Source organism: Mobula birostris, chromosome 14 (genome assembly GCF_030028105.1).
Source record: "Mobula birostris isolate sMobBir1 chromosome 14, sMobBir1.hap1, whole genome shotgun sequence".
NCBI classification, from domain to species: Eukaryota; Metazoa; Chordata; class Chondrichthyes; order Myliobatiformes; family Myliobatidae; genus Mobula; species Mobula birostris.
The window spans coordinates 12,926,991-12,938,823 of record NC_092383.1 but is presented as its reverse complement, the minus strand read 5'-3'; positions in this window follow the sequence as shown (position 1 = coordinate 12,938,823).

The following is an 11,833-nucleotide window of genomic DNA, read 5'->3' as shown; positions in this document are numbered from 1 at the left end:
CCACCACTGACTCAGGCAGTGCATTCCACGCACCAACCACTCTCTGAGTAAAAAACCTTCCTCTAATGTCCCCCTTGAACTTCCCACCCCTTACCTTAAAGCCATGTCCTCTTGTATTGAGCAGTGGTGCCCTGGGGAAGAGGCGCTGGCTATCCACTCTATCTATTCCTCTTATTATCTTGTACACCTCTATCATGTCTCCTTTCATCCTCCTTCTCTCCAAAGAGTAAAGCCCTAGCTCCCTTAATCTCTGATCATAATGCATACTTTCTAAACCAGGCAGCATCCTGGTAAATCTCCTCTGTACCCTTTCCAATGCTTCCACATCCTTCCTATAGTGAGGGGACCAGAAATGGACACAGTACTCCAAGTGTGGCCTAACCAGAGTTTTATAGAGCTGCATCATTACATCGCGACTCTTAAACTCTATCCCTGGACTTATGAAAGCTAACACCCCATAAGCTTTCTTAACTACCCTATCCACCTGTGAGGCAGCGTTCAGGGATCTGTGGACAGGTACCCCCAGATCCCTCTGCTCCTCCACGCTACCAAGTATCCTGCCATTTACTTTGTACTCTGCCTTGGAGTTTGTCCTTCCAAAGTGTACCACCTCACACTTCTCCGAGTTGAACTCCATCTGCCACTTCTCAGCCCTTGTCTTGGATTGTGGGTGTTGCTGATGATGGATGCTGCTTTCCTGTGACGGTTTCCATGGAGATGTGCTCATTGGTAGGGACAGAGCCATAATTTGTGCGGTGCATTCTTCCAGTTTGTCACCTCTACCTTTTTCATGCCCAGTAATGCATCAACTATTCCAACCTTGACTCATCCTAAGTTCTTATACACAATTACCACTAATTCCTGACTAAGGGTCTCGGCCTGAAACGTCGACTGCACCTCTTCCTACAGATGCTGCCTGGCCTGCTGCATTCACCAGCAACTTTGATGTGTGTTGCTTGAATTTCCAGCATCTGCAGAATTCCTGTTGTTTGCTATCACTAATTCCTTACTACTTAGGTAGCACTTGGCCGGAGAAAGTCTTAATTTCACATTTTTTCCATACACGCATCTACCATTAAAATTGTATCTATCTATATTTCTTCCCAGGTTTTGAAGCATACAATTTTAAATATACTTCCTTTAAATATTTAATTTCCCCCAGTATTACTTAGTTCACGGTTCTTTGGATTGTCACCTAAGTTTAACAGAAATCAAAAGACCAAGCTAGATTGAGTTTATGCTGTAAGTCATCACAATCTATGTCAAACGTGGGCTCTTGTGCATATCGTTATTGATCATAAACACAAGGGATTTTGCAGATGCTGGAAATCCAGAACAACACACATAACATGATGGAGGAACTCAGCAGATCAGGTAGCATCTATGAAGAGGAATAAACAGTTGACGTTTTGTGCCAGAAAGGAAAGGTGAAGGTGGGATAAGAAGATAATAATAATAATAAGAAGAAGAAGAAGATGGGATGATGGGAAAGAATACAAGCTGGCAGGCTATAGCTGAAACCAGGTGAAGGGGAAGGTGGTGGGTAGTGGAGGGGAATGTATTAAGAAGCTGGGTGGTAATATGTGGAAGAGGTAAAAGGCTGAAGAAGAAAGAATCCGATAGGAGAGAATAGTGGACCACTGCGTGTTGTTCTGGATTTCAAGCATCCACAGAATCTGCATTTTTACCCAGTTATCATATGCACAAAAGCCCAAGTTCTACATAGATTGTGATAATTTGCTTACATTAACTCAATCCATCTTGCTTTCCAGTGGTTCTGTTAGGCTTAGTAAGGTGACAATATCCTCTCCTGTCAGATTCCTTCTTCTTCAGCACTTGAACCCTTCCATCTATCACCTCTCAGCTTCTTAATTCATTCCCCCTTCCTCACCCACCAACCCTCCCCCTTACCTGGTTTCACCTATCACCTGCCAGTGTGTACACCATTCTGGCTTCTTCCCCCTCCCGTTACCGTCCTGATGAAGGGTCTTGGCCTGAAACGTTGACTGTTTATTCCTTTCCATTGATACTTCCTGACCTGCTGAGTTCCTCCAGCATTTTGTGTGATAATTGGTTATGTGTTGCGCCTTGAAACTTTCCTTTACTATCGGATTCCACCAGCTTGGTGTCCTTTGCTGCTTTAACCTCTCACCACCCAGTCTCTGTTCTTATTACTATTCTTCCATCCCCCATCCACCAATCATGCCTTTTCACTTGGATCTATATTTTGAGATACAGTGCGGAATAGGCCCTTCTGGCCCTTCGAGCTGCGCTGCCCAGCAACGCCTGATTTAACTATAGACTAATCATGGGACAATTGACAATGATCAATTAACCTACTGACCATTATGTCTTTGGACTGTGGGAGAAAACCAGAGCACCCAGAGGAAACCCACATGGTCACAGGAAGAACGTACAAACTCCTTACAGAGAGCAGCAGGAATTGAACCTGTGTTGCTGTTACTGTAAAGCATTGTGCTAACCACTGTTAGAGGGTATTTTGGAGATATGCAATATAACGGATATAAATATCAAAAGCAACCACTCTTCAGATTTGATTATGGATTGTAGATTGAATTAAAAATGCAAAACAACTGTCTTCCTGAAGCTGCATTTGAGAGTAAATTGCAGATTAGGAAACACCCAATTGACTGAGATGTCTGCAAATGCATGAATGCAATCAACACCCCATTGACTTGAGATTCTGCATAGGCAAGAATATGACTCAGAGACCACGGTATTTAATACTTCTCTAGGTGTGCTGGTGGGAAGATCCAGGAATTCCAAAAGTTAATGGAACTCAAAAGAAGCATTATGAAGGCCTTGCAACTATAGAAATTGTCCTGTTACCTTTGTTCTTTAACACATAGAAATGTGCTGTAATGTTGAGTGGGGAAACTGCTCCCTCTCTTGAGTGACTCCAAAGGCTGTCAGCTCGTGTATGTCCCAAATAATGACTTTTATATCGGCCTGAAACATCGGCTGTTTACTCTTTACCACAGATGCTGCCTGGCAGGCTGACTTCCTCCAACATTTTGTGTGTGTTGCTTTGGATATCCAGTATTTGCAGATAATCCCATGTTTAAGACTTTTATATCTACCAGCTGTGTCTCTCCGGTGGCTTTGTTTAGAGTCACAACTACTACACTACTGTGCAGCCTGCCTATCGCTTGCCAGCCTTTTCTCCACCACCTCCCCCTTACCTCTTTACACCATCTATCTCCCATCTACTCTCTCAATCTAGATGCAATATTTAGACCCAGGACCTCAACTGTGTAATTCCCTCTATAAATGTTGCCTGGCCTGCTGAGTTCCTCCAGCAAATTATTTATTGCACCTGTGGTCTCTTGTACATCCATAAATACTTCGTCAGTTATAAACTGCTTCAGATTATAAACTGAAAACAGCTCTATTAACAAGACAAGCACTAGTAATAAAAAACTATAATTTACACAGCATGTTCTTTTGACTGGGAATCCAGGAAATAAATAGAAGCAATTTTGCATCTTGCTCCTAATACCAGACATGAGAAACCTCCTCTAAACTATAACACTGCAAAATGACTTTCATTTACCCTCCCATGGAATCTCCATGCTTGCATTGAGTCCTGGCAGAAGATCCTCAGAGGTACAGTCCCCTGTCAGCAACCAGGCATTGGAAATATGTCTTATAGAGTCAAGCACATCCTTAAACAAGTGCAAAATAGTGCCAGCAACAATATCTGCTGATCCAGAGATTAAATGCTGCAAAGTTAGCAATCTCTCTCCAATAGGTCAATAAATATTCGCATCATGAATTGAGTGATTTTAACTGAGAAGGCTCCACTAGAATTTTTTAAAAAGTGCCAAAGGTCTTCCACTTGAAATATATTTACTCTTAACAAAACCTTGAACTATCTAGGTAGGAAGGGAATCTATTTTGCTTAAATTAAGGAAAAAAAAACATACAAAAATCTAAAAGATTGATTCTTAGCAGAGTGGAGGAACCGAGGGATTTTGGATATGTCCATAGATCCCTCAAAATTGCTGTGCACAATGAAAGGATTGTTAAGAAGGTGTACGGTGTTGGCGCCGTTAGTCAAACGATTGTGTGTTCATGAGCTATGAGGTGATGTTGCAGCTCTATAAAACCACGGTTAGACCACACTTGGAGTACTGAGCTCAGTTCTGCTTGGCTCATTAAAGGAAGGATGTCAAGTTTTAGAGAGGGTGAAGAGAAGGTTTACCTGGAGTTTGCATGGATTATAAAGCATGTTTTACAAAGTTGAACGATCTAGGACTTTTTTCCTTGGAGCAAAGGAGGATGAAAGATGACCTGATAGAGGTGTATAAGATGATAAGAGTCATATATAGAGAGGCCTGCTTGGGCAGAAATGGCTAAATCGAGAGGTCATGATTTTGGATGTTTAAAGGGAATAATAGGGGGGATGTCAAAGGTAGTTTTTTTTTACACAGACAGAGGTTAAGTGCGTGGAAGGTTGGTGGTAGAGGCAGATACATTAGGGAGATTGAAGAGATTCAGATAGGCACATGAACTAAAGAAAAATGAAGAGCAATGTGGAAGGGAACTGCTAGGTTAATCTCAGAGTAGTTTAAAAGGTCCAAACAACATTGTTGGCCAAAGGACCAGAACTGTGGTGTACTCTTCTATGTTCGACTGTATGTTTGAATATGTAAGTGCTGGGAAAATGCACCAAGTCAGATCCAGCCTTGATCCATCTCAGTAGGAAGCCAGTTAACCCACCATGCTTGAATAGTTAACCAGAAAAAACTGTCCATCATTGGTGGCAGTTCCAGAGATGAGAGCGCAATGCTGGCTTCAGGTGCTGTCCGCATGGAGTTTGTGCTTTCTCCCTGTGACTGCATGGGTTTCCTCCAAAACCTCAAAGGTGTGGATATCAGTAAGTTAACTGACCATTGCAAAGTGCCCCTAGAGAGGAGGTAATGGGTCATGGTCTGAAATGTTGACTGTTTATTCCTCTCCATAGATGCTGCCAGACTAACTGAGTTCCTCCAGCATTTTGCTTGTGTTGCTCAAGATTTCCAATGTCCACAGACTCTCTTGTGTTTAGGAGTTGATGAGAATCTTAGGAATCAGTGTAAATGGGTGTTTGGTGCTTGGCAGGGCAACAGTGGACCTGTTTCCACTCTGTACCTCTCTATGTCCCCATGCTTTTGCCTTTTTTTGACAGAGTGAACTAATTAATCCCATTTCCCCATTATTTCCTCATTTTATTCCCATTCAAATATTTAACCAGATTTTCTTCATTTACCTATCTGTCTATCTGAATATATAATGCAGAGTTAGATAGACATATATTATTTGCACTAGTGGAGGGGTATAAAAAGCCAATCTATCTGGATGAGACGCTTCATCAGGATTGGAGAGGAAGTGTGCAGAAGCTAAAATAAGAAGGTGGGGGTGGACTCAATAGGAACTTGTGATGGTGTATTTAAAAAATGTTGGGCTTGGGTGAAAGCAGGAGAAGAGGATTAATTGAAGGGCTTTGGTCCAAGATAATGACTGCTTATTCCTCTGCATAGATGCTGCCTGGCCTGCTGGGTTTATCCAGCATTTTGTGTTTGTTGCTCTGGGTTTCCAGCACCTGCAGAATCTCTTGTGTTTTTGACAATCCTCTTTGATTTTACTGAGGATGTTACAAACTCACAAAAGCAGCTTCCCGGGAGGAAGTCTATATAGACTCCAGACAGCGTCTCTCATGTGAAAAGTTTGCAACACAACTATAGAGCCTTGGAAATCCGTGATGCAGGATTCGATAAGATATTGGATAAAAGAGAAGTAAAAGGTTTCATAAATGGCAGTAACAGACTGGGAAAGAGGTCTGGAGATAGGAGGACAGAACAAGACTTTGTGACCCTACAAAAATGGTCAGCTCTGGTTCAGTGATCTTTGAGAAGTGACTTGATGGAGGCATACTAGATTGTAAGAAATGTTGATAGAGTGGACAGCCAGATACTTTTTCCCAGTGGCTCATACCAGGGGCATAATTTTAAAGTGATTGGAAGAAAGTATGGGAGGAGGAATGCCAAAGGTAGGTTTTTTACAGAGAGTGGTGGGCATGTGGAATACCCTGCCAGGGGTGTTGATAGAAGCAGGTACATTAGGAGCATTTAATAAATTCTTAGATAGACACATGAATGACAGAAAAATATGTAGGAGGGAAAAGCTAGATTGAATTTGGAATAGGTTATAAGGTTGGCACAGTATTGTGGGCCGAAGGGCCTGTACTGTGCTGTAGTGTTCTATGTTCTTTAATAGTGAATGTTGTTTTTTCACTACTTCTAGTATTGACTGGTTCTCAACTGGAAGCAGTCTGATCTCAGAAAAGTTAACAAACTCCACAATGGTTCGTACTTGGATGTAGTACTGCCAAGTGCCATAGCTTCACCTGCACACAAGATAGGGTCATCAGGTTTCTTTGTTTGTGATACGAAACATGCTGAGGCATCTAGTAGCTTTGGGACTGACTTAGATGTTTGGCTCTTTTCCATAGTATATTTACAAGTTGTTTCTTCATGTCACCTTTGGCATTTTGGCTATTTGCCTTATCCTCTATTGCCTGGGCTCACTCACTCTTCTGCGGCTGTGCAGATACGGACAATAATGTTCCAGGAAAAGTTCTTGAAACAGAACTAGTGGTTGCAGATGAATCTGAGCCACCGCAAGTGCAAGAAAATTTAACTTGTTAGTCCTTGTCTTCCTGAAATGAAGACAATGATGGTGCCAGAATGAAATAAGTAGGACCTTAAGACTCTAAGACATAGGAGTGGAATTTGGCTATTCAGATCATCAAGTCTGCTCTACCATTCTATGATGGCTGATTTATTATCCATCTCAACCCCCATTCTCCTGCTTTCTCTCTGTCATCCTTTCCCACTCAACCTAAGCTTTAAGTATATCCAGTGATTTGGCCTCCACAGCCTTCTGAGGGAATGAATTCCACAGATTCACCACCCTTTACCCAAAGACATCCCTCCTCAACTCTGTTCTAAAGGGATGTCCTTGTATTATATGGTTGTTCCCAATGGTCCTAGACTTCTCCCACTATAGGAAACATTATCTCCAGATCCACTCTATATAGGTCTTTCAATGAGACTTTCCCCTCGTTCTTCAAAACTCCAACACATACTGGCCCAGGGCGATCAAATGCTCCTCATGTATTAACCACCTCATTGAAGCTTTTTCCACCAGTTGCATTTTGACTTCAGTTTTACCGGGGCAAGGTTATCTGCCACTGAGCAAAATGCTCTATCTTGATATCAAGACAGTCACTCTAATGTCACTTCTGAAGTTCGTCCTATGGTCCAAGTTCTGAAGGTTCCTCAAACAGTCTGCTGAGAGAACACAGTTGGTCAGGCAGCATCTCAGGAACATAAATTGTTGATGCTTTGAATCGGAAGCCTGCACCTAGACTGGAACCGAGTGGCAAAACCCAAGCTATCCATTGGTGAATAGATTATTTATTTATTTGTTTAATTAATTTAGAGATACAGCACAGTAACAGACCCTTCTGTCCCAATGAGCATAGGCAGCCCAATTACACCCATGTGACCAAATAACCTACTAACCCATATGTCTTTGCAATGTGAGAGGAAACCAGATCACCGTATTCTTCCATACTCTGGCTGTTTATGTGCCTCTAAACACCTCTTAAATGCAAGAATTGCAAAGAATATCATCACGTATCAACAATATCAACAATAACAATATCATGTGTAAAATAGTCTTCCCCTCAAATCCTCTTTAAAATTTCCTCCACCCAACTTAAAGCTGTGCCCTATTGTTTTTGAATCCACTATATTGGAGGTGTGGTGGGGGTGGGGGTGGAAGATTCTGACAATTTACCCTATCCATGCCACTTATAATTTTATATATCTCCATCACGTCACCCCCTCAGACTTCTTCAGCCAAAGATAAGAAGCCAGGTCTATCTAATCTTTCTTGATAACCAAGACACGTCATCCCAGGTAATATCCTGATGCAGGGTTTCAGCCCAGAATGTTGACAGTTCCTCCCCCACCCCCACAGTCATAAAGTACTACAGTACAGAAACAGTCCTTTTGACCCAACAATCCATGTCAACCACAGCATCCTCCCTGCTAGTGTCAGGTACCCACACTTGGCCCATTACCCTCCAAGTCTCTCCCTTCCATATATTTTTCTTAAATGTTGCAATTGTACCCACCGTAGCCACTTACACTGGCAGCTCATTCCAGGTACTCGTCATCGTCTGTGTAAATAGGTTGCTTCTCAAGTCTCTTTTAAATCTCTCCCCTCTTATTGTGTATCTGTGCCCTCGAGTTTTGGACATTTCAATCTTGGGGAAAAGACCAATACTGTCACCTTATCCAAACCCACTATGATTTTATAAACTCAAAGAGATCTCTCCTCATTCTCTTATGCTCCACGGAATAAAGATCCGGTGAGAACAACCTCTTCCTATAACCCAGGCCCTCAAGCCCACGCAGCATCTTCCTAAACCTCTTCTGACTTGCTTGTAATGGGGTGACCAAAGTATTTAGACAATACTTCAAGACTTTGTTTGTGAATGATATTTCATATCTTCTATTGTATTTCTTTATAAATGCCTGCAAGAAAATACATCTCAAGGTAGTATGAGTTAATATATAGGCAGTTTGACAATAAATTTACTTTCAACTTTGAAGTGCAGCCTCACCAATGATTTATATATCTGCTGCATAAAGTTCCTACTTCTAAATTCAATGCCCCGACGGATGATGGCCAGCATGCTAAATGCATTCTTCACCACCCTGTCTGTTTGCATGACCACTTTCAGTGAGCTATGCACTCGTAGTCACAGTTCCCTTTGCCCCACAGCATTTATCAGTGCCTTGTTTCTCACTGTATATGTTCCACACTGACTTGAATGTCTAAAGTGCATCAACTCACACTTAACAAAATTGAAATCTATTTGCCATTTCTCAGTCCCTCTACCTAATTGATCAAGATCTCTCTGCAATTCACTGGAACCTACTTCACAATCAACAACACCCCTAATTTAGCATCAGTAGCAAACTTGCTAATCATAGGGTCATAGAAAAGTACAGCACAGAAACAGGCCCTTTGGCCCATCTAATCCATGCTGAACCATTTAAACTACCTACTCCCATCGACCTGCACCTGGACCATAGCCTTCAATACCACTTATATCCATGTACCTATCCAAACTTCTCTTAAACATTGAAATCAAGCTCACATGCACCATCTGCACTGGCAGCTCATTCTACATTCTCACCACACTTTGAGTGAAGCAGTTTCCCTTCATGTTGCTCTTAAACATTTCACCTTTCACCCTTAGCCTAGTTGTAGTCCCACCAAACCTCAGTGGAAAAGGCCAGCTTGCATTTACCCTATCTACACCCCTCATAATTTTGTACACCCCTATCAAATCTCCCCTCAATCTTTTAAGTTCCAAGGAATAAAGTCCTAACCTATTCAATCTTTCCTCATAACTCAGGTCCTCCAATCCTGGCAACATCCTTATAACTTTTTAATCATGCCAAGTATATACATATCCAAAGCATTTAATTCACAATGATGTCCCAACCCTGACCTCCAGGGCACTCCACTAGTAACAGGCCTCCAGCCAGAGAATCAGTTTTCAACCATCATACTCTGCTTCCTAACATCAAGCCTCTTATGAACGAATCTACCTCACAAGCCTCCTTGTGAGTCCCATGCAACCAAATGTTGCTTGATCTGCTGAGTTCCTCCAGCAGATTATTTGTTGTTTCAGATTCCAGCACCTCCATCAGACAAATCTCCTCTGTACTCTCTGCAGTTCAATCACGTCCTCCCTGCAGTATGGTGACCAGAATTGGGCAGTACTCCAACTGAGGTCTGACCAATGTTTTATAGAATTAGAGCACAACCTTACTGCTCTTGTATTCAGTGGCCTGACTAATGAAGGCCAGCATCCCATATGGATTCCTAATCACGTTATTACCTATATTGTCACCTTCAATTATCTTAGGACTGCTGAAACACCCTGGTGAATCTCCTCTGCATCTTCTCTAGTGCATCCATATCCCCTTTTGTAAAGTTCATTTGTAACCTCTTAACTGTTATAGTCACTGCTGTGACTTATGAACTCAATCATTGCATCTGCCTTTTTCATCCCCTTTGCTACCTGTGTTTCCACTTTTAGGAAATGATGGACCTGAACCCCTATTCACTAGTATTCTGAGATAAAATTAATGGGTTCATGGACCAATCAGAAATATCATGGTGGTGAGGAAGAATTATTGAGAGAGGGTCTTCAGGCTTCTGTACCTCAAAGTATTAACTTTGTATGGTAGTGATAAGAAGAAGGTATGTACTGGATGGTAAGGACTCTTCATGATCAATGGTGTCTTCATTTATGTCTTCAGTGGTGGGAGGGCTGTGCCTGTAATAGAGCTGACCGAGTCTACAACATCTACAACTCTCTGCAGTCTCTTGCTATCCCGTGCATTGGAGCCCCTTCATACTGGGCATTGATGCAACCAGTCAGACTCTGTCCATCAGGCATCCGCAGAAATTTGCCGTTGTCTTTGGTGACTTACCAAATCTCCTCAACGGTTAATGCAGTAGATCCATTGACATGCCTTCTTCATAAATGCATCAACGTGTTGGGCCCAGGGTAGATCCTCTGAGATGTGGATGCTCTGGGACTTAAAGGTGCCAACCCATTCCACCAATGACCCCTGCGTTCTCCTGACATCCCCTATCTGAGGTCCACAATCAATTCATTGGTCTTCCTATTGGAGTGTGAGTTTGCTTTTGCAACACCACTTAACCAGTCAATCTACTTCACCCCTGTAAGCTTCCATAGCCATCTGAGATTCTACCAACTGTGTTGCCACCTGCAAATTTATAGATGGAGTTTGAGCTGTAACTTGCCACACAGTCACAAGTGTGCAGAGAATAGAGCACAGAGCTAAATACACCATCTTGATACCGGACCCAATTCGATTTCCCAAACTGCAAGATCTAGCACTTGCCCAAGTAAATTTCGTCTATCAACACTCCACCCAACTTTACACCCGACCCATTTTCTGATTTAGACTACCTTCTCAGCTGTCCATTCCACCACAAATTCTTCGTGTCATCCGCAAACAGACCTGCATCCCTTACTAAGCGTATGCAGTCTTGGATGTGAACACCAGTGTATCTCCGGCAGATGACTGGGCGCAGTTGCCCTGAATTCGGACTCTTGGCAGATTGAGTTTAAGTTTACAGGAGGTTTAGATATTTGGAATAATTTCTTCCGCCGAAGATTCTGCGTGTGTGCGCCCTGTAATCAGCTAAAGCCGAGATGCTTCTGCGAGGACTTAGCGTTGGGCTTCACACCTATACACCCGCTGGAGCAGGAGTAATGCAACTCGGGCTGTGGGAAGAGAGGCTGCGGAGACAGCCCGTGTCTGCAGCGTTGCTCGGTGTGCAGGTTTGAGGTGCATAGCCGCTCTTCGTCTCACGCTGCACGGATACATGCCGGTCCCTCCCGGCTGCAGACGGGACCAGCAAGACTCTGAATTTATCCGCCCGTTGGTCATCGCCTTGTGATTCAGAGCAAGTCCTCTGCGCCCATCTTGGTCTATTTAAGACCTCTGCCTCTTTCCCCACGGCGCACGGTAAGAGATGATTTAGCTATGGCAAAAAATGCTACTTACAGTAAGTGAATTTGCAATGTGTAGGCAAACCGCGCGTTGATAATTTGGAGAATAACACTAACGCGGTTCCACACATGTAATATAAGAACTTTATTTTCTAACTACGGTTTGTTCTTCGGTAAATGACTCTAATAAGCGGT